This window comes from Podarcis melisellensis (genome assembly GCF_964234715.1).
Source record: "Podarcis melisellensis genome assembly, chromosome: 4".
Taxonomy (NCBI): Eukaryota; Metazoa; Chordata; class Lepidosauria; order Squamata; family Lacertidae; genus Podarcis; species Podarcis melisellensis.
The window spans coordinates 58,320,700-58,346,852 of NC_138531.1; the positions used below are offsets into that span (position 1 = coordinate 58,320,700).

Consider the following 26,153-nt stretch of genomic DNA (forward strand, 5'->3'; position numbering starts at 1 on the left):
TCATTTTCGAGCGAAAGTTCAAAATTCGCACTTCCCGAAATAATATGCAAACCGAAACACATCTATCCTTGAAAATTTGCATGTCTTCAATTTTTGTGGTGCAGTTCTTCAACAAAGAGCGTGTACAAAATGCATATATCTGGGGAAAGTGTGCAAAATGTGCATAAAAACACATTAGTGAAAATGCATCATAAGGGAAATTACAAAAATATGCACATTTGGAGATATACACAATATAAAACAGATGAATTCCCTTGAATGTGGCAAACTTAACCCAAGTCTGGAAAAATAGGAAACTAATCAATATCAGAATGACAGTTACCTGCATTGCTACTAAGAATCCACATTTCCTCTCTCTGCAAATGCAGGTGTTAAATCAGGGGTCAGCAACCTTTTTCAGCCGTGGGTCGGTCTACCGTCCCTCAGACCATGTGGTGGACCAGGCTGTATTTTGAGGGGGGAAATGAACGAATTCCTATGCCCCCCAAATAACTCATGTAAAAACACCAGGCAGGCCCCACAAATAACCCAGAGATGCATTTTTTAAAAAGGACACATTCTAATCATGTAAAAACATTCTGATTCCTGGACCGTGCGCGGGCCGGATTTAGAAGGTGATTGGATCAGATCTGGCCCATGGGCCTTAGGTTGCCTACCCTTGTGTTAAATGAATAACCTGAAGTACATTTTATCTGTATTTTAAGATGCACAATTCAGTTCATATAAATATTGTTTCTTTGTTCTAAAGGCAACATATCTGGTTTTTGTATAGTTTGCAAATGAGACATGTTCCAAGGCAGCCAGTGACAAATAGTATAAGGTTTTAAAGAAGTCTTTCTGAAGGTCACCCACTTTTTTTTAATCTTTCCATTTTTATATTCTTGCCATAGCATGACTGCCAACTAATTACTGATCACTGCTCCATTAGCAGTCTTACTTTAAACAAATTACAATCAAATATGAAAATAAATAATATAGATGAAATCTGGAGGAAAAGCTAACTAAGCAGTGAACTAATTTTTATTCCTTTAAAAATCAGCCTGACATACAACATGGATAGAAAAGCATGTGCAGATAACTTCCTGGGAAAGCAACTTGATATATTTAGCCCTAAATAGAATCATGTAACCAGTTGGCACTGCAGGTCTCTAGATCAACCAATGACCAAAAGCGGATACTCTTCACCCTATATGCCCCTATATATTAAGCCACATTTTCCAGATTATAGTGTGTCACAAACACAGAACAGCAGGGAAGTGTGATATCGACCTGCTGGTAGCCAATGATTTAATCAGACATCTATAGTAGGGCAAGATCCAGCCCAGGTGTGGAGTGATCACTTGAAATCAGTGGGGCTTATAGAATGCCTAACTCTATCTAGCTCACGCCCATTAGATTCTATATGGTAGATAACATTGGGGGGAGGGACTGAATTATCTCATACATTATGTAGCATAATAAAGACTAGCAGTTATGGTTATAATTCAGTTTCCACAAGTCAGATGAGTTTTCAGGTCTTCTAATTTATACAATTAAGAGTGCTCAAATTAAAAAGGTTCATGCATCACATTAAATCATGGTTGAAAATAAACAATAGGTAAAAATAAGCCGTGGCTTAATGTGAATGAGCAGAGTGCAGGGTCATGCTGCTCAAAGGTCCTCATTTTGCTCCTTCCCCACTCCTGCTGCTGCCATGCCAGAGAAATGCAAACAAACCAGAGGCTGGCCTCATCTTATAGGTGAATTCGCACACTGGGGTTTGTTCTTCTCCAAACACAAACAAGCAGAACATGAGCAGAACAATACTCTCCTCACCACTCTTCCCACCTGTGATTCCCAGCCACTGGTATACTGCCTACAACACTGGAAGGAGAATATAATATTATCCTACATGAATTTGTCTAATCTGTGAAGCAGAACTTTCTTTTGTCAGCCCTGCACCTTCCAATATTCAGGTTTGTTGGATGTCCCTAGTTCTAGTGCTATGAGAGGGAGAGAATTTCCTCTCTGTATCCACGTTCTCCAACCATGCAGAATTTTATACACCTGTCATTTCCCCTCTTGCTCACTCTTCTGTCCTCTAAAAAGCCCCAAATGTTGCAACTTTAACTCATAGAGGAAATGGAAAGAGGCAAGTCATCTCGAGCCTGCTAATGTATTTCCTCAATGGGTTATTAAAACTTCCTACTGCATGCTTAGACAACATCTGCCTCCTGCTCACATCTTCATTCACAGCGCAAGTTACACTATCTGTAGCTTCTGTTCGCTTGATGTATGATTAGAACACTCATTGGCACTCCAACTGTTCCAATTTTCCTGGAGCAGCCACAGTTCAGAATCCTGACCTGACTACAGTGGAACCTCTGGTTGTGAACTGGATCTGTTCCAGAGCCCCGTTCACAACCTAAAAGGAACGCAACCTGCACCTGTGCATGCACGGGTTGCGATTTGCCGCTTCTGCGCATGCACGTGACATCATTTTGCGTGTCTGCGCATGCGTGAGCGGCGAAACCCGGAAGTAACCCTTTCCGGTACTTCCGGGTCGCCACGGGACGCATCCTGAAAAGACGTAACCTGAAGCAAACGTAACAAGGTATGACTGTATATCATTTTTCTCAGCCTTTTTGTGTGCACCTATACAGGCACACACCTGCATATCAAGGTTATGTTAGGAGAGAAGAGAAAATCCTACCTGCTGCACAGGAAAACAATCTGAATACAGAAGTCTCATCTCTAGTTTATCCCTTCCATACTCAGATAAGGGCACCCCTCCCTACAGCACAATGTAGTAGAAACTTGATTCAGAGCTTGCCCCTAGCTCCCAGTTCTTTAGAGTACAGGGGCTTGTGTCTTCCAAACCACACTAGCACCCCAGCCAGGCTTACCCATGCACCATCTGCTACCATTTCCACCAGGCTGAGAGTGCTGGCTTCAAACCTAGCAGTGGTAAGACTACAAAAAATTCTTACCTTCACATCTGCAATAGCCCAAGGATTAATTTCCTGCCCTGCATTATACAAGGCAAGCTATTGTGAGTGGAGGTGTTCATTATTAGATCTGTCACCAGAAGCATGTGTCTCACTTATGCTCTGAACCACCCTTGAAAGCTAGGCCCATCCTACAATAAGAAGTTTCCGTTTCTTGTTAAGTCACAGCTATATAGAATGGGAACACTATGTGGAGAACTCGGTCAAAATCCTGCAGCAGTTGCTGGTGCGTTGGCACAGTATAGGCCACGGGGTAGGCCTCTTAGCAGACTAGGAGCCCTGCAAATAAATCAGCTGTTGGATCTTTAGCACTATTTGTCCTACCTACTCTGGAGGGCTTCTTTAAGTCTTGAGACCCAGGAGCACCAGTGCAGCTTGACAATGCTAGATTTTGAGGGGGTTCTTTAACTAGGAATGCTATGTTTGTGGGTCCAACTGCTCATTCTGTTGAGGGGAGTTTTGGACTTCTGTCCCAAAATTCTGTCTTGGTCAGTATCACTGCCCAGGAGGAATGAGGAAGGGAAAGGCTTCAACTGAAGAGAGGCCCAACTTTCTTTCTTGCTTGCTTGTACAGTGTAGCAATTATCCAGTCAGCGCTAGCCTCTCAACCTGCCTAGTGGCCAACTAGTGAGTATATTCTTCCTATAGAGAAACAAGGGATTCCACCTGATGTCAAGCACAGAGAACAGGTTGAGCTCTTATTCAAGTCACTTATGTCGGAGAGGATGTCAGCAGTTAGGTTCATATAGCCATATGTGGTGGGAATGCAGGCCTGTACAACTATTTTGGAAATTCATATTTGAAGAAGTTTCTTGTATTACAGGACAGGTTGATCCAAGGCTAGCTTTATTAAATCTGTTTATGGATGACCATCATAATTTATTTTTTAAGGACCTACTAATCTTTTTCATGTCTGCAGCTAGAAATATACATAATTACACAATCCAGAAAACAGCTACTCTTAACTCTGCTAGAGGCATGGTGGGATAGAATATGAAATATAGTCGTTATGGTCATAAGAGCGCCCAGGAACACAAAGGCCAAAGATGATTTTGAAATGGTACGGTACATGTTTATTCAGTATGCTGAAAAGCCCAGTGTTGTCCCCTCACCAGCAGCTATCCATAGCTCACTCTGGGACAATCTGTTAAGGAAGAGAGCAGAAGACCCTTATTGTTTGACTGTATCATTTACTTTGTATATGCATTGAATGTTTCTTGCTGGGTATCAATATAAGGGATTGTTTGTTGTTTGTATTTTTTGAAACTGAAAAAGAAAGAAGTTAAAAAAGCACAGAGAACAGAATAATTGAGCTGTATACCAAAGCATGTTTTGGGGAAGTAGATGCTGTGACTTTAAAGAAATGTGTGTTGATAAATTGCCCTTGGCCTGCACATGTGGAATTGTTGAACAGAAGGGCCCTGAAAATGTTTATAGTACAACACTGTTTAAAGGAAAACTAGGGATTGTAAATAAAGACCCCAAAAAGAAACAAAGAAAACAAAGAAAAACTTTTGCAAGAAAAAAGAAACTCAACCTAAACGACCATAAGATTGAACAATATTTAAATATAAACAGAAGACAGCTAGATTTAATAAATATAATTGAGGCAAGTAAAGCATTTACTGACAAAAGCAAGAAAACCAATAAACTCTTGGCTCACTGTCTAGAGAGAAAGTAATAAATGATTCCTCTGGTGATGTCCAAGGAGGACCTACAGAAACTTACTAACTTTAATAAATAACTTATTACCACATTAGTAACTTTTATTAAGATATCAGTCTAATAATCCAGTGCATCCAAGATTAAGCAAATTATTTTAAAAAACCAGCAAATAGTAAACATTATTGGAGGACAGGCAACTTCTCAGTTACAGAAAAACACACAACGTGCACACACTTAAATTTCCTATCCAAATAAATTATCTGTGAAGTTTTATAGCCTGAATTTAGATTCACTAATCCCTCCACTAATTCGTCTCCTTCATAAACTTCAAATTCTGGACACATTGACTAAAGCCATGATTATGCTTCTACAAAAGTTCAGTAAGGACCAGCCCTCCAAGTATGCAGACCAATTGGGTGCTGGACTGTGTCACAGGACTAGGAAATGACTGACCCACATTAGCTAAGAATCCAAAATCCCAGTACATGACTCGCCCTTAAAATGCTGCCAGCCTGTGAAAATGCATTAGATAAGTGAGAGTGACATAATGTAAAAGTGAACATCCAGCTAAAGTTTGCTCAGTGGAAAAAAAGATATTATTGACTCTTCTAAGACAACCTTAGCATGTCTGCTTCTCCTTACAGAACAGCCACACTTAATGTATGATATCACTTTCTTATCCGCTAAATTAGTAGCATTATATATTGCAACACCACCTCATTAACTGGAAACTATAGCCACTTAAGGGCAACCCTGGTTGTATAATTACAAGTTTCGTGCTTGGATTCCTCTTACTCGTTTCCCAGCTCACCTCTCATGCTGGAAGAAGGCAGGAGAGGGGCAATCCTAATGAATGCACATTGAAAATCACACACAAGGATTTAGCTGCATGATGCCCCTAAGAACCAGCAGGGGATGCTAAAAGATTTAGCTGCTTAGCAATGTACACCTTACTGTTGATGGTAAGACACAATACATTTGATATTCTACTTACGCTTTCACCCAGGGCACATGTAAGGTTAATAAGAAGTTGAAAGAAAAGCATGCTGGTCTAGGTCTCCAGGATAAAGGCACAAGCAGCCTGTCACAGCCAGTCCTCATCCTTTTTGACTGACTCAAGTTATTGCCATGCACCTGATAGCAAATGATGCTCTGATGTTAGCTATTCAAAAACAGACTATTGCAAGAGTCTCTGTGGTTTGGTTTAAACAAGTTAAGGAGTATTATAAGAGAGCTTCTCAGTTGCTCCAAGTAAATAATTTTCTATGCAGCTCTTGGTGCATGTCTGAACATGAGCAGCAGAAACCTTTGCATTCAAATCCTCCATAGCTTTTTTTTTAAAAAAAAAAAACTATGCAGGATGCTCTTCACAACGAATGGTCCTTCAGAAATCTCATGACTAAGACAGAGCCTTCCCCATGCGTAAATTAAATTCCAAGGATGAAACAAAAACATAGTTGGTCACCCACATTTGAGTTACCTTCAGTGTATGCTGTTCCCTTGGTTGCTATTGCAAAAAAAAGAGAAACTGAAGGAAAACCTGGAGGAGCAGAAATGCATGGGATGAAGAAACAGAGCACAACGTTTGGCCTTATAGTCATTATGCAAGAGGGTGCTTGAAAGGCTTCTGAATAAAACTCAATTGTAGCATTTATATTTGTTAGAATAAATGTCAAATAAAGAACATTAGTAGTTTGCATGAATGCAAAGAAAATCCTAAAAATATTATTGCGTGATAGGCTCATTATGCTCTCCAAATGCTACCATATTAGTAACAAGCAACAATTATGAAACATTCCTATATAAATACAACATATCCAGAGGCCAATGTTTCTGCAGCAGAGAAGATCTACCTTACACTGCAGTTATAAGTGGCAGCTGGAACATCAGGCAAAAAACTTTTTTAAAAAAAAAATTCCATCATCATTGGTCAAAGGCTTCCTCCAAGTGAATCTGATATGGTGGCGGTGTGATTTTCTAAGGTCATATAAATAGCAAACTCATAGCAAAATGTATTATTTTAAAAGAGAATTGGGGATGAGTTAGCAGCCAGCAGCAGTTCTACTTAGATGATTGCAGCTTATGGAAGCTCATGTACTGGAGTCGTAAGCAGGGGCATTTGCAAGAGCACTTAGCGGACAGTTTGAGGGGGATGTCTGGAGCGCTGTCTCATGGTGCATGTAGGACCTGAACCAATGGATTCAAGTTGCAAGAAAGGAGATTCTGACTAAACACCAGCTGTTCAACAGTGGAATGAGGTGGTGGCCTCTCTTTCACTGGATGTTTTAAAGCAGAGGTTGGATGGCCATCTGTCATAGATGCTTTAGTTGAGATTCCTGCGTTGCAGGAGGTTGGACTAGATGACCCTCGGGATACCTTCCAACTCTTACAATTCTATGATTCTGAAACAAAGGGGGTGAGGTTTCACTTGACCTACTTTAATGGGAGAGCAGTTGATTGAAGGAAGACATGAACAAGACTAGAGAAATGGCACATTTTTTCAAATCACTTCTTTAGTACTTTCTGCCAAAATTTATGTTGCCAGAAGAAATACTGGACATCCCATGAGGGTGCTTTCTGGGATCCTCTCAAGTGTGGAATGCATTGCAAGTGCCCACGTTTTTCACCTCTCCTTAATATGCATTAGCACTAAACAGAGAATGTGCATCGTGAAGAAAGATGCATTAAAGCCAGCATTGGCTTCAGAACTGAAACAGAAAATCCCGCATTGCTTGAAATACAATCAGATGTTATTTTGTGGCAGTATTAAGATTATATTTCTAATAAACACCACAAACAGTTTTAATAGCTGGAATGGTTTTTCTCTTACATAAGCAGAAGTAACTTAAACCAGCTGAGCCTGAGAACATAATGGAAGCCTGCAGTGTCTGAATTTGGCTCTAAACTATTCACTGCATATTGTTGGCCACTGATGACACCATATGGAACCTGATTCAGCCTTATGCTAAGTTACAGTGCACTCCTAACTATGTGTACTTAGAAGGTAGCCCTATTGGATTCAATGGGGCTTATTCCTGGGTAAATGGGCTTAGAATTGCAGCCTAAGAGTCTGAATACCTTCACTGTATCAGTAGCTAGAGCCAGCTGGGAGAGCTTCTTTCTAATAAGCTTTTAAAAATAATATTGGCTGGCTTGCAGTTAATATATATTTAGCAGAGTAAAAATAACTTGGAAGCTGGAGTTTAACCTACCACCCATCATCTGTCTCATACAGATATCCCTAGCATTGCTTTAAAAAAAGAGTAACGTTAAATACACAGGAGTCCCACTGGTAAAGATAGAGAAAATGTTCCTTTACTTACAGTTACTTCAAATTCATAAGTATGGCTTTGGATTCTCAGTTAACATAATGAGAGAAGGTTTTAATGGCTGCCTGACGCAGCAGAAGAGGGAAGACAGAAGAGCAAGCAGGAGGAAGGGGCAGAGCTTAGGTCCTTCCTGGAAAACCCCAATGTGTATTTCTCCTCACTGTATCTGTAAGTTTCAACCCAGCCTTCTATTGACTGAAGCCACACAAGGTTTGTATACCAACACTTTCTACCATCGTGCTAAACTGTGTATAGAACAGGATAAGAAGTCATAGCCCTGTTAATGCAAACACTGTGAAAAGCTACAGATTTAGTGTGCAGTGTTGCCGTTATGCTTGATTATATATCCACTGTGTTGCTCACAATAGCCAGTCAATAACTGAACAGTTCAAAGGGTCTTATTTAAACATACCCTGTTTTCCACCCATAGTAGATCCACAATGCAGTGAATAATCATGACATTTATTTAAAAATACAACATTGATTTTTATATTTGCCTGCTATTATTTAAATGCTTAGTTGATAGATCAAGCCAGGAATTAAAATGTATCTTGGGTAACCAAGTACTGAAATGCTAAACTGTGTCCCACTGCCCACTGTACAATTCCCACACAGAGAGACACATGTACGCAAATAAATCCTGGGGGTGGGAATGTGCCACTGGCAGGCAATGGACACTCATGCACCAAGCTCTAGCTGGAGCTGGGAAGGGAGGAAGCAGCAAATACAATATTTGTACTCATCGTTGACTGGTGTTGGGAAGAAGAAAGAAAAAAATGGTGGAAAACAGCATAAAAACTATGGCAGAGAGTAAAAACAGCTGAAAGCTAAAACAGATTAAAACAATTGGAAAAACCTGAAGGCTGGTGAAATGACATGCCTAGTGAGCCTCTGGGGCTGATATTCCACAGCTGGGGTGCTACCAATGAAAAGGTCCTTTCTCCCTTGTTGTTGTTGTTGTTTAGTCGTTTAGTCATGTCCGACTCTTCGTGACCCCATGGACCAGAGCACGCTAGGCACTTCTGTCTTCCACTGCCTCCCGCAGTTTGGTCAAACTCATCCTTTCTCCCTTAGCCACCCACAACACTTCACTTGGTGGGGACACTCTTAGAATGACTTCCCTAAAGGTACCCTGGTCCCAAGGCATGAAGAACCTTTAAGGCCAAAACCAGCACCTTGAATTGGACCCGGACTCTTACTGGGAGTCAGTTGAAGCTGGTGACACACTGGTGTGATGTCCTTGCATAACCGAGTCCCACAGTCATATTTTGAGCTAGCTGAAGTTTTCAGACACTTTTCAAAGGCAGCACCATGTAGGACATTTTGTCGTAGCTCAAACAGAAGGCTACCAGGGCATGAGTAACTGAAGCAGGACTATGCATGTCCAGGGGAAATGACATCCCAGAAAAAAACTGGCAAAAGGCGTTCAAGGTCATGGAGGCCACTTGTGTCTCTAGTGACAAAAGTGGGTCAATGAGCACCCTCCTGACTACAAGCATGAATTTTCAGGGGAGCAATCTCCTTTAGAAGAGGCTGAACAAACAACTTAGCTAGGCAGAAAACCCACCAGCTAACAATCCATCTATCTTGTCTGGACTGAGCTTCAGTTTATTGGCTATAATCCAGTCATTACTTCATCCAACCTATTGCATAATTTAAAACATAATTATGTAAAGCTACATGTGAAAACTGCAGACAGCCTTGAATGTATTTCCTAAACATATGCCAAAGCATCTTAAACTCTCTTTTTTAAAAAATACCCTCCTCCATCCCAGCCAGGAGAAATAGCTGCAAAGCTTCCAAAGTTCCATTTCCTTTTTATTCCAGCTATCATTTGTTACATATTCAAATGAAACCAAATCAAAGTTAGTCTCATCAGAATTCCCACTGGTGCTTCAGTTTTACTGCATCTTTAATAGCATGATGGAATCAAAATGCATGATATCGGTTCAGTATATAAATTTGTCCAACTCATAATGCTTGGCTGTATTACTAAACTGACCTTTTCTCTCGACAATTATTCCTCAGATTGAAATTATCAACTCATTTTACATTGTCAGCATTTAGTTACCCTAGATGAAAGCAGTCAACAGTGAAGAACGTCTGAGTGTGTGCCTAGAAAACAGCTGTCTGTGCGCAGGCCAAGCCCTCAGAACCAGCTGTTTCATAGAGATGTCCTCAGAAGTTCTTTAACATTAACCTGTTAACTGTTGTTGAAACTCCCACCAATTGCTCAGAAAGTACAGCTCTCTTTGGATGTTCCCTCCACACATATAGCTAATATGCAGGGTGGCACGACAGCACTGCCTGGCTCTGTTCTCCACATCACTTACCCTTACCATGTATTGAATGCAACACTAGCACAGAGTTCCCAACAGTGTACATATTTTGACCTTACTCAAAATGTGGATATCTAGAGGTGGGGGAGAAGGTATGAGCAGTGTCATGGGTAGGGTCAAAATAACATGACCCTGCTCCTTGTCAACTTGATAAGCCTTAAGTGTGGGTGGCAATATTTAAAGACAGGTTAGGTTAACATTTTAAATGTGTATGGGGACTGGCCTGACTGTAACACAACCTACTGATATTCAGCTAGTCAGGCTTCAAAGGGTGACCTTTGCCACCGTTACCAGAATTTATGGAAAGGTTGGGGGGTTGCCCCTCCAGCGGACACCATACACCCCTCCCAACTACCAAAACCAACACAATCACTCCTGCAAATGTCCCCACAAAACACTCCATCACACAGTTTTTTCCTATCTCTTTTCAAAGGACCTCCGTTGCACATTACCAAATGCATCTATGTACTGGCTCAATCGGAAAACTTTAGAAAGTCATATGAAATCACCCCAGTATCAGATTTGCGCCATTCCAACTTTGTTCTGATCAGGAAGGAAATGGTTACCAAGGAGGGAGCCTGGGACGTGGACAGGGGCAGCCATAATTCCTGACGCCTGAGACCACGTACTCAGCAGCCTCTTGCATGGGAGATAATCGCTGGCATCCTGGCCCTGAGTGCCAGACATGTAGCCATTCCAGAGACAATAGTAAACCCAACCTCAGTTGTTTAGGATCTTGGTCAAGACAAAGGGGTGTGATTAACTTGACCAGGAGCACAGGAACATGTACGGTACATACGGTACTCACTTTTTGTTTTACTTAATGGGTGTGAGGTGAAGGTCAAGGGAGGGACGGGGACAAACCTGATGCTCAGGTTTCTGCCAGAAGACACCTCCCAGATTATGATATAGCTGTGATGTATATATGATGTATGTATGATGCTTCACTAAGGGTGTTGTGGGTGAAAAGAGAAACTTATATAAAAAAGGAGCTATCCTTTGTTCTGGGCTCCTTTCTGCTTCTTCCATGTGGTAGTTGGAAGTCCTGTTGCAACAGTTCCTTGAATAAAGATCATAACCACCCTACAACCAAATCAGAAAGAATACTAAATAAAGAATGGACATTGCATAACCTCTACACAAGCTTTGTGCAAGCAAATCAGACCCAATTTCTCAATAGCCAGGTCATTCTGGATTTCCTGCAAGTGGTAATAATGGGAGCACACAGCAACATCAGTATGTATTTACCAATATTTCATGGAGAAGTTATCTATGACCAATTAGGGCTGATCTGTTCACAAAGCAGAAGCCTTTAAGTGTGTGATTAATTTAAAAGTTTTACAGTAAAATAGTCAATATGTTTTGTATGGGATGCAATGTAACCCCATCATCTCCAATATTTTACGGCCAGAACTGAAATGCAGACTTTTTTAAAAAAATTGGCCTCCTTAAGCTACTTTCCAAAGTAGCCAAAAGAAGACAGTAAGGAATGCCTTTGACCATTCTTCCTACTGAAATTAGTTTTTCTGATGGCACTTCTTAGGTCATATTATTAAACCATTTAGTAAGCAGAGCAGTAATATCTAACAGGTTGTTAAAGTAGCCTCTGAAAAGATGACAGCTGAAAATGCATAATAGATTTCTCATAGTCTAATCACTTGCAGTATTTATTTTGCAACTTTCACAAGCTGATATTTTGTTATAAATTGTTAGCTAATTAATATAGCAGAACATAAAACTGTTGCAGGGTCAAGCTACTCACATTACACTGTTTGAATGCAGTCCTACGCATTTACTGGCCAAACAACAACAGCAAATATTTTCAGTGACGTTTGAATATTAGCTTATGTATTTATTGACTGACAAATCTATAGCCACACAAAATTCCTCACACATTAGTTACAATGAAGAGTACCCATCCACTTATTAAAGCGCAAAACTAAAATATTTAACTTTTGTGTTAGATAATGAGCAAGTTAATTGTATTTCTCACGAATATAAAATGTGTAATTACTGCTAATCTGGCTCATTTAAACTAAATTTTAATTATATAATTGCTGGAAAAAAATTCTAATTTATGTAATGTATTAATGGTACACAGTGGAAATAAACTGGCATTAGCAGAAACTTAGCATAGTCAATAACGAACAAAATTTAAAATGAATAAATTAGCTGTGCAACAAGCTAACAAAGTCATTCACACTGAAACCTGTGCAAACAAATGCAAAAAGAAGAAGGTGTCTCTCTAAGTACTGAGACCTGGTTCACAATGAATACTTAACCAGCACATAGGAATCAGTGCTGGGCTACACCATTGCACCCTCTCTTTCTCTGCATCTCAATCTTGTGCATGAATTTCCTATCTCCTCTACTCAGGTTTTACTGTTACATGAAAGTTACTTGTCCATGTTAAAATTAAGTCAGGGCCTTGCCTGCAGCACACACTGAAAGCAGTATCATACCCCCTTCAATGTCCATGCTCCCCACCCCCAAGAAATTCAAACTAGAAATAGTTGCAGGTCCAATCTAGACTATATCAGGAGTGCCACTTTTTTAAAACGGCAAATGCAGCTATGGGTAGGATAGAAAGAGCACTAAGGATGAATGCTGTGCCTCATGGGGGAAATGACACCTCTGTGGTCCTGATCCAACCCCCTCCACACCATGCGGCTTTAAATATTATAAAATGACACACAAAAGAGACCTAGTCACAAATTTCTTGATATCTCCTCTAGTTGTCCCTTGCACTTGACCCTTTAACATAAAAATTACTGTAATATAAACTTCAGGCATTTGGAGGCAGATTAGATTATGAATCAATGTAGTGTTTCCATTGTTCTTTGCAGCAACATTTAACACTTTTGCCCCTTTCATTCTGTGTACAATCCTGTAAATCCAAACTGAGGGGCCTGGAGTCTGACAACTTCTGAAGGGCCACCAGTTCCCCACCCCTGCCACAAACCAAGAGTGAACTCATTTTCTTAGCATGGATTCTTCTGTTGCCAAACCAGCACCAGCTACCCACTAGGAAGGACCATCAGGAGGCTTGGAGGAACACCAAGGTTTGCAGAAGTACATTAACAAAAGCCCATGGGAATTATTTGAAAACAACAACACCAAATTGAGACTGAGCATGCTCAGTGGGCAGAGAATGCTGAGAAGTTTTGTTGTTGTTGGGTGTTTTGCGGGGGGGGGGGAGGACAAAATATAATGGGGAGAGGGGAGGCATAATATGGAATTTCCTGGACAAGGGCATGACCTGGATCTAGAACAGGGGCATTCCATACTGCAATATTTTGTTGCAGGTGCCACCTGTGAAATCCTGGTAATGACTGTCCTTGTAACCATCAACAGAGGTGTCATGTGATTGTATTTTCAGTTCCATTAACAGAGTAGCCCAGAGTTAGAGCTGAAATCCTAACCAGTCTTGCTAAGGAACAGGCCCTACTGAACTCAGTAGGGCCCAATTCTGAGAAAACATGTATTGATTCAAATATTTCTGCACTGCCTTTCATATGTGATATACAAATTAATGTACAAAAACCAGAAAGTACAGCAGAATTACAGCAGAATTGGAATAGCATGGCCATGACTAGGTCAATGGCAAATAACATGGACTGGGCTATAAATTACATTTTTAAAAAGCAGGAGAGAGGCATTTATGGAACTCTTGATATTGAAATCCATGGCTCTGAAAGGTGTTTAGCTTTACTGTGCCTGCCTTTTCAAGTGCAAGGGGCCACCAATATATACACCACATCCATAGCTCTCCAACATTTCTCTCACCTCTGTAACATCAGTAATTCCTCTGCAAGTGAAAATGTAAGTGTTCAAAAACCAAATAGCTTTGTGAGCCCCTTGAAATGTAGAGATGCAAGTATGCAGCTGTGACATATTGAACTATACAAGAGACATACCAATCCAGGACACTGCTATTTTCTTCAGGGTCACCCTTTCCCCTTATTTGCAGACATCACACAAATTCTCAAGTAAGAAACCTGACAGCTCTGTCATCAGACTTTACAAAGCAGCTGATAAAACCTGACAGGGACAAGAATTATACAATGGTTTGGCTGTGTTTTTAAGAAAAGGCTCAGATGTTTTGCATGCAGCTCTAATGGAAAACGTTGAAGGTTTTCCCATCTACTTGCCATAATTTTGTTCATGCTCCGATACTGCTCTGCCCTCTGCTGGCCACTATGTGGACTTGCAAGAAAAGTAAAGAATCTGCAAAAAGCAGTGAAATTATTGATATCGAGGAGCAGTCTTAAAAATTAGTATCCAAAATGACTAGCTGGAAAATGGTAGACCTTAAACAGTACTATAAGACCTGGTTTTAAAACTATGTTAAAATTCTTACAGGTCAAATAAAGCTTAAGTGTACAGTATATGTTTATAGATCATCTTTATATGTACAAAAAGACATCTAGACAAAATCTACATGGATTTTACATACTGTACATGATTGCAGCTTTAGGTGAATTTTACATAGGTGAGTGTAGCTTTATGTGGACTGCCAACCAAATAGAAATGGGGTAGGAAACCCTTGCTTACTGGGCTCTACTCTTAACCAAGCCATGCTGCAGAAACATTTACACTACTTCACTGGTCATGGAGCTCAAGACCTGCTCATTATTGTGTTGTATGCCCTTGCCTTTCATTATTTAAACTTGCCCTGACTTTGGGTCTTAGCTCTGCGCACAGTGGAAGTTTCTGCCGCTGAATTTGAAGTGCCAGTAATACAACTGAATGCTACTGTCTACTTTCTCCAACCTAGCAATGTGTGATGCTAAATTAAAGGTATTGGACTGCATGAGACAATGCTGTCACTGGAGACATTTCATTTCAGGCACTCTCCCCCACCTCTTGCTCTGTCTGTAAACAGCATGACAACTCTGTGCCATATCAGCTGTAATTAAATATCATGTTCATTTCCTCAAAAGGGCCCCAGATGTTAGGAACTGATGAGAAGGAATTAAATTATTCAAAAAGCTATAATCTATACTGTATAGCAGGGGCCAGCAATTGTTTTCAGTAGGGGGCTGGTCCACTGTCCCTCAGACCTTGTGGGGGGCCGGACTATATTTTGAAGGGGAAAAAATGAACGAATTCCTATTCCCCGCAAATAACCCAGAGATGCATTTTAAATAAAAGCACACATTCTACTCATGTAAAAACACCAGACATACGCCACAAATAACCCAGAGATGCATTTTAAATAACAGGACACATTCTACTCATGTAAAAACAGGCTGATTCCCTGGACCATCTGTGGGCCGGATTTAAAAGGTGATTGGCCTGATCTGGCCCCCGGGCCTTAGTTTGCCTACTGTATGCCGTATAGGAAGAAAAATAAGCTTCGTAGCAAAACAAACAGAAATTACAACTTCAGAATATGCCACTTCTGCTCCTTGCTCTTGACCAACAAAAAATCAGCAGTGATCTAACCAAATGACCAGAGATGCAACTTCTTATTTCAAGACTGATAATTTACTGCCCCCAGTCTTAAGAACATAGAAAGCTGTGTTACACCAGGTTGGACCATTCATCCACCTAGCCTGGTCAGCAGTATAGCCTATGCTGACTGGTAGTGGCTCTCCAGGTTTTCAAGACAATCTTACCTGGAGATTTGAACCTGGGGCCTTCTACATGCAGAGAGTGATGGGCTATGCCACCAAGCCACAGCCTCTTCTTTTCCTTGTGTGTATATTCCTTCTGCTACCTTTCCCCAGAAAGAGTGATAGGGAATGAAGTTAAAGGCAGCTTCAACAGCAGGGCTGAAAAGAAGTAAATCCATGTGTGGTTGGAAGAAGCTTCTTAGAAGCTCTCCTTCACAAGTCATTCTAAGCAGGTGCTCTTACAAGTGGCACAGGAGAAAAGATCGTGGATGCTGTTTCTCTTGACACTGTAGGAGTTACAAGGAATATTCGAAAACCACCTTACAGTGGTGCATTCAGGGCAGGACTTTGCAATAGGCATCCACTCAGCAGAATGAGCGAGACACCCCACTTTGAAATACCACAGGACTGGCTTAGCCTCTCCCCCCCTTTTTTTTTACTTTAGAGCTTTCCCCATGATAACCCGCACTTTAAAGCTGAATTCGAGCAAACGACAATCTGTGGAAAACCCAAATTGCACAGCTCTTTAAAGTGCAGACCTGTGCATGGAAAAAGCGGGGCAAGCTGTAAGTGTGGATAAACCCGGAGTGAAGTCATATTGAGCACTAAGAAGTTCCAAAAGTGACCTTTTCTGTTCTTCTTGCATCTCTGCCAATATATGGATGACGAGATCATTTTGAATGATTAAATAAGAATGCACTTGGATTTCGTGATGCAGCCCACAATACAGCTGAGAAGTACAGGGGAATCTGAGAAGCATTACCATTGCCTAGAAAGCATGACACCACACATGATGTTGAGCTGAGAAGGGGAAAGAGTGGGTGGATCACGGGAGGCAATGTTTCTACACTGTTTGCAAGGAAGGCACCTGTCCATTTTACTGAGTGATGACTGACTATATTGATACGAATCTTTTTGAACCTAAGTGAAGTGTGCCTCCTGAAAATCTATCTAGAAAGAAAAACACCACATTGTGGCTCAGATATTAAAACTCTAGGAAATGCTGCACTATTATGTTCCCTTATTAGACTGGCTCTTGTACATTATTGTCATGTATGCCTCAGCCAGAGTTCATGTTTTAAATAGTGCCATTCCACAAGCAGCCTATGATAATGTGCTTGGATGTGTTGAAAGAACAGAAGATTTCCATACAACATTACTGAGCACACATCCATCCACATTTATGTCACACCTGGTTTCCGTCATAGCCTAGGTGACAAGCATATCAATGAAAGGTTTGATACAACTGGGAGTTTCATAGCCTATAGAATGACCAATATTTCACACCTAGGTTGCAGGAAAACTATTATAAAATGGATATTGACAGAGACGGATTGTCGACGCTGTAATATAATCTCATGGCTTTGATGATCTCAAACCTCTTGAGCATCATTTCACAGTTTATGGTACAGTATCATCACAATCCCTCAGAAGAATTACAGCTTTCTAACTAATCTCTCCCTATCGGTTACATGATATGGAAGCCATGAAGCTCAAATACAAAGAGGCTATAGTATGAATGATTGCACTCAGGTCTCTTCCCCCCACCCAACAATATTTGTAAGTCTGGGAGTAATAAATGGCACATGAGTTATAAACGAGCAACAAGGTCAGAGCAACTGAAAGCAGGGAGTTCAAAGAAGTGCCACCATTTTAGAGAGTTCAAGAAGAGGCCACAGACTGACATTGTTCAATTATTCTTGAGGGGGAGGCCCAAAATAATAAAAGACAGCAAGCTGATGAACAATAATGGCTTGTCACTGATAAACACTGCACAAGTTAGGACCACTTCACTCATGATGATATTTTTCCTGCAAAGGTAAAATAAAGGAAAACACCCCCACATTTGCACATCATCATTAGTGATTATTGCACAGATCAGCTTTACCCCATATAAACTGGTTTGGGACCTCCTCCAGCTCAGAGTATACACACAATCAACACATGTGCAGAATTTTCACACATGAGGGTGCACATGAGACTTTTCCTCCCTACCCCACTGTCTACTCTTAACAAAGGAAAGCATATACTGTATGTGAAGAGGCCTTTAGAATTACTTTGATAAACAGAACCATGATAACTGTCATGTTTAATGACTTGGGGGCAGAAAAATGAATGTTTTTCTTAACAAACATGCTATTTGTTATTCTCTGTTTTCAGTTGCTTGATTTGCACACCACACCAAACCAAAATATGAGTTAGCACAACTGTGCAAGCTCCAGGAAAGGAGATAACAACAAATTTGCTCTCCCTCCAGTTCTGTGTGTTGCTTACCATGCCATCCAAACCTGGGCTCCTGGTTTAACTCTCATGGACAAACTGTGAGCCATAAACCATAGGAAAACTCATATTACATAGACCATAGTTACAGCCAGTTAGGATGGATCAAAAAGCCTCCCTAAACAGTTGACACTATAGAAACACAAAGTAATTTATAGTAATACAATTCACACTGTAGAGGAGGAGGAGGAGTAATAATAATAATAATAATAATAATAATAATAATAATAATTTCATTTTCTAGACCCCATCCATCTGGCTGGATTTCCCCATCCACTCTGGGTGACTTACAGAATATATAAAACATAATATAATCTAAAACTCAATATAATCCACACCTGTTAAAATTCCAGAGCTAATGTTAATATCAATAATTATCAATGCCTAAATCTAACACAGAGTGAGCCATGCTTAAGCCCATCAAAATTGATTTAGGCCAATGAGTAGAAAGGTGAGCGCAAAAGCCCTATACACATATTATGCACACATTAAATGAGTTCTTTTGTAGCAGAGTTTTCTTGATCAAGTGTTGCATTAATGTATTTTTTAATATAAGCCCTTGATAAAGGCAAGCATGCCAAAATGCATTGGGCACACATACACACACACACACACAAAAGGTAATGGGGTTGACATAGAGGTGGCAGGCACCACTCTCTGCCTGTGTGTTTTCTTCAGAACATTTGTAAAGAGTTCTCTGATGGACAACTGAGCACATGCTGGGATGGAGCCTGTAGGCATCATGTTGTACCACCAGTCTGTGCACATTCCTCAAATATATAAGAAACTGTATACATAGAGCTAAATCTCACTGAATTTTAAACTATTCAGTTCTCATAAATTTAACATAAACTTTTAGGACAATCTACACTTTTAGCAGCATATGCAAATTTTGAAAGCTTCTGCTCCTCCACTGAAAGATGGGTGAAGGAACAATTAGCACAGGACAAGATACAGGCATGGGCACCCACAGGAATTTTTCCTGGGAGACAGAGAGCCAAAGTAAATATTTGAATTATGTCAACAAATATACGTAACTAGCATGAGAGCTGGACCATAAAGAAGGCTGATCGCCGAAGAATTGATGCTTTTGAATTATGGTGCTGGAGGAGAGTCCCATGGACTGCAAGAAGATCAAACCTCTCCATTCTGAAGGAAATCAGCCCTGAGTGCTCACTGGAAGGACAGATCGTGAAGCTGAGGCTGCAATACTTTGGCCACCTCATGAGAAGAGAAGACTCCCTGAAAAGACCCTGATGTTGGGAAAGATTGAGGGCACAAGGAGAAGGGGACGACAGAGGACGAGATGGTTGGACAGTGTTCTCGAAGCTACCAGCATGAGTTTGACTAAACTGCGGGAGGCAGTGGAAGACAGGAGTGCCTGGCGTGCTCTGGTCCATGGGGTTGCGAAGAGTCGGACACGACTAAATGACTAAACAACAACAACAGAGAACTGCTGTACCATTTGGTGTTGATCTGGTATGTGTGACAGATTGACAATGAGGCCTGGGTAGATCAGGCCTCAGAATAGCTAGTATTCTAAGTTTCCACCTCCCTTATTTTTCAATGGATAGTCTGGTTCTTCAACCACAGATAGACCTGCTGTCCTAATTATGCCCTTCAGTTCTTTCCCTGGCTTCCTCCATCATGTAGTACTACTACATGACAATACTGGGTTACTTTGCAGGACTGGTGTGACCCATGCACAGCCCTCCTCCCTATGATGCAGATATAATAGAGGCATACTCATTTTTTTGTGCTTCAGTTTATTGTGCTTCACAGATATTGCTCCTTATGAGGGCATGAGTACAGCTGCAGGCAACCCAGCCGCTTCCAGGAGAAGGAAGCCACACACAGAGAGGGGGGGGAGTGGAGCTAACTAGAGCTGCAACTTGGTTTTTCCCTTCTTGCCTCTGCAGCCAGGGGCACTATCTTTATAGGCTACAGTATGGTGTTTACATAACTTTTATATGCACTGGAAAACCAAAAAGATTGTGTGACTCGCTTTATTGCGATATTTGCTTCATTGTCGGTGGTCTGGAACCAAACCCACAATATCTCCTAGGTTTGCCTGATGATGGAATTTATCTGTATTGGCAATAGCAGGGAAACTTTTACAAACTCAGGGCAGAGGAATCACTCTCTTTTTGTGCTATGAAACAAGACTCCAGTTTAAAAAGATCGCAAACTTCCATTTTTTGCTGCTAATTTTCATTTTAGTGTACCTTTTGGCCAATCACAGCTACAATAAAACCCTGGATACATGAATTGTTTTCTATGAAGCAGCAATCACTCTTCTACCACAGAAGATCAGTATAAAAGCCTTAAAAATGCACCAAGACATTTTATAGGCAATGGATGTTTCGCTTTGGCCTGCTCTGTCTCTGATGGACTAGATCTGCTTTCCTAAGTGTCAGTCACTGCTATGACTTCATACATTGAGTGAAAAAAACACTGAAAGTTGGGAACAGGCTAGTCTGTAGCAAAACAAATGAGCTGAATAGTGCCTGCACATTTTGCCTCATATCTCAGGTCTGACTAGAAAAAAATCAAGGGAATCCATGTGCAGGTGGAGATATGTAATTAACCCTTTCCCCACCTATTTTTCCTCTTGTCACCTGCAGATGCTTTTCACGGAGACAAGATCCTCAGGTTTGTGCATGCTGCATGAGGTTGCAAAAGGTGACTGGGAGATTATTTGCAGAGAGGAAAGGAAGGAAGAGTAAAGCAGTAATTATCAAGCCAGATAGTGTCTAACTATTCTGACAGGATGTAGCTCCCTGAAATATCAGAGGTCTTCATATCAGCCGCTACCTGATAATTTTAACAGGAGATGCTAGGGACTGAACCCAGAATATTTGGCATGCAAAGCTTGTGGTCTACCATTAGCCTAGAGTTCCTCCTCTCTTCGAGTTAAAGGTTTGGCTAGAGTTAACCGGGAATTCTTCTCATTACTGTTCACTGTCTTCCTAAGAAGCTGAGTGCATGCTGAATTTCTCAAATGAAAGACTTTGAACTTTACATAGCACTGAAAGATCATTTTAAAACTATTTCTCATTTCAAAACAATAAATCTCACTTATTCCTGCCTGAGATGACTGCCGCTTGCAAACCTTGTACCACTAACATTTGTCCTCCTAATAGTAACATTATAAAATAAGATGTATATTAGCAGCTGGCTCAGTTCTGGAGCACAGAAGCAGCTATTCCACTGAACCGTAACTCACATTATGATGAGTCCTTCTAACATTTTGAAGGGCCTGTTTCATGATTTCAGGTGTATTTTTAAAATGCCCAAATTTTAAAATTACATTTCCAGAATAGTCCATTCAGTTAAAGGAATACAGCTTACAGGTCACAAGACAGGGTGGACTTATTTTGCTCTACCAAAATTCCCATTCTGCTGCAGCACAGCACTCCAAATTATGCTGCAAAGATCCAGGAAAGCTTGGAGCTTCAGTAAAGCTCTCCACATGCCAATTTCACACAAAAAACAAAGGGATGGTGTTCCTGGTCTATTAAACTGCATATGGGGCCACTTGATTCAATGCACTCAGGCTTTCTGCTTTCTGTTAGGGATGGAGTAGAATTTTGTCTGGTTCACATTTTTAGCAAACTGACCTAGGGTGATATCCAGTTAAGTCATACTTACACTTCTTGAATTGCATGGCACAATTTTTTAATTTAATTTTTATTTTTAGGGGAGACATTTGTATCATTTTGTACCAAAACTGCAGAAGCTGACATAAACCACACCTGATTTGAACACATCTGAAACTGTCACTAGAAATACACTGATTCACCCATCCCTATGTATGTACATGTGTATTTATAGGTGTGTATACTTACACATACACACATGAACTCTCTTAGCACATAGAAACTAGGGATCAAGGAGAAAGGCCTACATTTCCCCCTAATATATTGCACATAAACACATGCATATGCCTAAAGATTGGACTCCTGTTTTCCTTCAAAGGTGTCACCAACAATTCAGATCACATCCTGTCCCACAACATAAATAACTTTAAAACTGCGAATGGTGAGATTAAAGCAAAACAACATTGAAATATTTACTCAGTGAAGTAGACACTCTTTGAAGATCTGTTTTAGACACAACCATTAAAAGTTGTACCCATATTTGTGTCTCATATTTACCTCCCTCGCTCTACAGTTTATACTGAAGCTACTAATGCATATTGTTGCACTCATGTTTATATGAAAGTCTACTTGAGAGGACAGAGTTGTAGGAAAGGCACCAGATTCCATAATAAAAACGGGCACTATCAACTAAGTACAACTTCTGCAAAACATCTACACATTTAAATGGTGTTCACAATGAGGTTACAAATGAAAAGTAGTTTGGTTTCAAACTACTTAAGAATTTATTCAGTGTAATTCAGATAATAAACTGACCAGCTCCTGGACAGAAACTGAAACTATCCCACCTTTCCACTTCTCCAATTTGTTAGGCAATATGTTCCATATAAAGCATAAGCATCAATATTATCTGCTCAAACAGAAATTGGAAAATAGGCAACAAGCACCAGACAAGAATAGTTAAATGCTTAATAAAGGACAGATATACATATAATTTGAAAAACAAACCTTATGCTCTCCTATTTAATAGTACAGTATATTGTCACCTTCCCCAATTGCTTATTGCCACTTAAACAAAAAGAAAGTGCAGTACTTTCACTGAAGAGATAATTTAAATTATCTCAACAATTACACATATTCACAAGATACGGTACATGCAGTGACCAGGCTATATTTTAAGGTACCGGTACCTCAGATTAGAAAGTTTGTTGCATAGCCGGCTGAATTCTCTTTATAAAACCTTTTAAACTACAGTTAAAGAGCACATATTACAACTCCACTTGAAAATTCCCTCAGAGAACTCTTACCTGTGAGCAGCAGCTGATTTAAACAACAATGTGAGAGCCTCTTCCCATTTCCCTTTTTAGGACAAATTTATTCCCCTTTCAGTTCAGTACCTCTATGTTCTCTGCTGACCTAATTTTGTCTGTGATAAATGCCAGAGTTCGACTGGAGTCACTTGAGCTGCTGCAAGAGAAGAATGGAAGTCAAAAATGAATGCACTCAACATTCCTCCTTGACAGATTGCTTGTCAAGAGGCTAAAAGCCTTGGAAAGCTATAGGTGAGGTAAAGCATTATAATAGCCATCCTTTAGATTAAATTGAATTCCAGTTTTCAACTAATTACTCCAGACTCCAATAATGAAGTTAAAGCTCATTGAAACTGAAAGGTTCAGCATTTTACTCAGGTCCCATGCATGCGGTATCAGACAGTAGCCTTTTAAGTCACTAGGAAAAGATCCATGGAAGCAACAAAACCAATAAAGCATTCAGACTCGGTCTTGGGTCAGACCCTACTTAAGTGGCCCTGGTCAACAACCTGTGTCTAGAAGATATGGAATAGGAGCATGACCTTGATAATTCTTCTGAATCTCTCAGTAGCCTTTGATACAACTGATCGTCTGATTTTTACAGGACGGTTGGTAGTGGAGGACATCACTTTGTGTCTGGATTCAGGTGGTATGGATACTACTCAGCCACACAGGAATCAACTTGTAGAATATAACAAGAATTCAGTCTTTTCCCCAGAAAAAGACTACATGACCATGTATTTATTATTTTCATTTATTCATTCCATCTTTCACCTATCATAGAAATCAAGAAAGCATCAGGTGATTTCCCATCCAGCCATTGACAAGACCCAGCACTTCTTAGCTTCAGCAAAGATACTGTGCCATGTAACCTCAGATGATGTCCTAGTACACAAAGATGATGTCATGTGTATGCTGGTGGCATTCAGCTTTGTTTTGCTTTGTAATGTGACTATGGTATAGCGCCAATCCCTGAGTGTCAGTAGTCAGAGGAGCTCAGTCTACACTCGAGTAGGACCCTGGTAGAGACAAATGCCCGACTGGCATGTTCTCTCCCTCCTGGTCGATCCTTTGGGAGCTTCAAAAGCTTTCTTCAGCCTGAACATCACTGCGACCGATGCCAACAGATATTGGCACACTTAGGGATCCGCAGAGTTTGTGCATCATGTGTAACAGACCTCAGCAACTCAGCATTTTGACTAATCTACTTTATTTACATATAAAAACACACGGAGCACTGCAACATGGCTCCTTCTCTCTCTAGCATCAGACAGCAAAGAGAAAAGGGACAAAGGACAACAGTCCCACTTCACGGAACACAGTAACACAAACATCCTGTCTTCGTCACTTCCCACTCTGTGGAGTCAAAACATATACCATCATGTGAAAGACAATAATCCCATGACTGCAATCACGGAGCAGGAATTCTAACAAGTATCTACACACAGAAGAATACATCGAAGCTGAATCCTGACATGGCAAACTGTTGGCAAAAATATATTCCTTGGTGTGAAGGGATATCTGTTCGTTACAGGGTCACAATCCCTTTCATCAAAGGATGAAAAGAAACTTACTTAGCATAAAAGACCCTTTACGTAGGGAAGAATGCAAATGCAGAATAATGAAATAAGTCCAATCAAGAGAGGTCCCATCCACCAACTGTGTGCAGCCCTCAGAAATGGGGCTTTCATGGTTACAAAGGTCCCCCACTCTTTCCCTAGAGTGCAAGTGCACAGGTTGGTAGAAAACGGCTTGGTTCTATATCCATGTTTCAGGCGGCAATGAATGCAACATTTCTCAAAATAATAAAAATCACCAAATTATAAACTGACAAAGAAAAGACTGCATATGCAGCAAAATATTTCCATATCAAACTTGATAAAATCCCACACACTCTTAAAGGCAAATTTGTGGAGACTTTAAAATGTCAATATTTAACAAGACATATGAAACTTCACCTCCACTTTCATAAGTGCTCATTTCTAAAGAAAATCAATATTTAAATGTATTACAGAGCAATAAAACATTGGCAGTGAGACTGCAAACAGTTATTAAAATGGGCATATCCATTAAACTGTGGGTAGAGTCATGTAATAAAGATATTTTTGAATTAAAGTATGTTGCAGTAAATCATTTCCTTCTTTTAAGTTGTAGAAGCTAGATTAATGCTCATCTGTTTAATGCTTATCTAGCTCTTACAGTGCTTTGGAGTTTCAAAAGCTCCAAACATACCAGTGAAATTAGAAAATCTTTGAGCAATAGGTAATTTTTTTTTTTTTTACACTCTAAGAATAAAGACTCTAGGAACTTGTTAACATGATTGCATACCACACACTGGACCAGAACCCCCAATGCAGTGACATGATTCTGTAATTTCCATGCTAAATGCCAATTTACGACATATTAAAAGAAAACAGAACTGAAATAACTTCCTACATTTTTCTGGCAACAAAAGTCTTCCTAATACCTGGGAAATATGGGAAAGATACTTTACAATGCTAATTACAGGAATATACAGTGGGATTTTTTTTTTTTTTAAAAAAAAGACTTTAAATGGATTTTAAAGGAGTAAGGTAAAGGTAAAAGGAACCCCTGACCATTAGGTCCAGTTGTGACCGACTCTGGGGTTGCGGCGCTCATCTCGCTTTATTGGCCGAGGGAGACGGTGTACAGCTTCCAGGTCATGTGGCCAGCATGCCTAAGCCGCTTCTGGCGAACCAGAGCAGTGTATGGAAATGCCGTTTATCTTCCCGCCGGAGCGGTACCTAATTATCTATTTGCACTTTTGAACTGCTAGGTTGGCAGGAGCAGGGACCAAGCAACGGGAGCTCACCCCGTTGTGGGGATTCAAACCGCCAACCTTCTGATCGGCAAGCCCTAGGCTCTGTGGTTTAACCCACAGCAGCACCCTCGTCCCTTTTAAAGGAGTAGTGAACTTAATTTGTGCACCACTGCAATAAGACTCCATTCCTCCACCTCTTCTTGGAGGTGGGGGGAGCCATGAATCTCAACTTGCTATCTTTGTG

General features: G+C 40.5%; 1 long non-coding RNA gene across 6 annotated transcripts in view; it reads right to left on the reverse strand.

Moving 5' to 3' along the window:
- LOC309368254 overlaps nucleotides 1–26,153 on the reverse strand; it is a 237,070-nt gene that overhangs the window by 205,265 nt on the left and 5,652 nt on the right. For 2 of the 6 annotated variants that reach the window (XR_014167668.1, XR_014167670.1), the window contains exon 2: nucleotides 23,125–23,284. The exons of the other annotated variants lie outside the window; for them this stretch is intronic. This is a non-coding gene — a long non-coding RNA (uncharacterized lncRNA). The remainder of the gene's footprint in view (nucleotides 1–23,124; nucleotides 23,285–26,153) is intronic. 6 annotated transcript variants of the gene reach the window in all.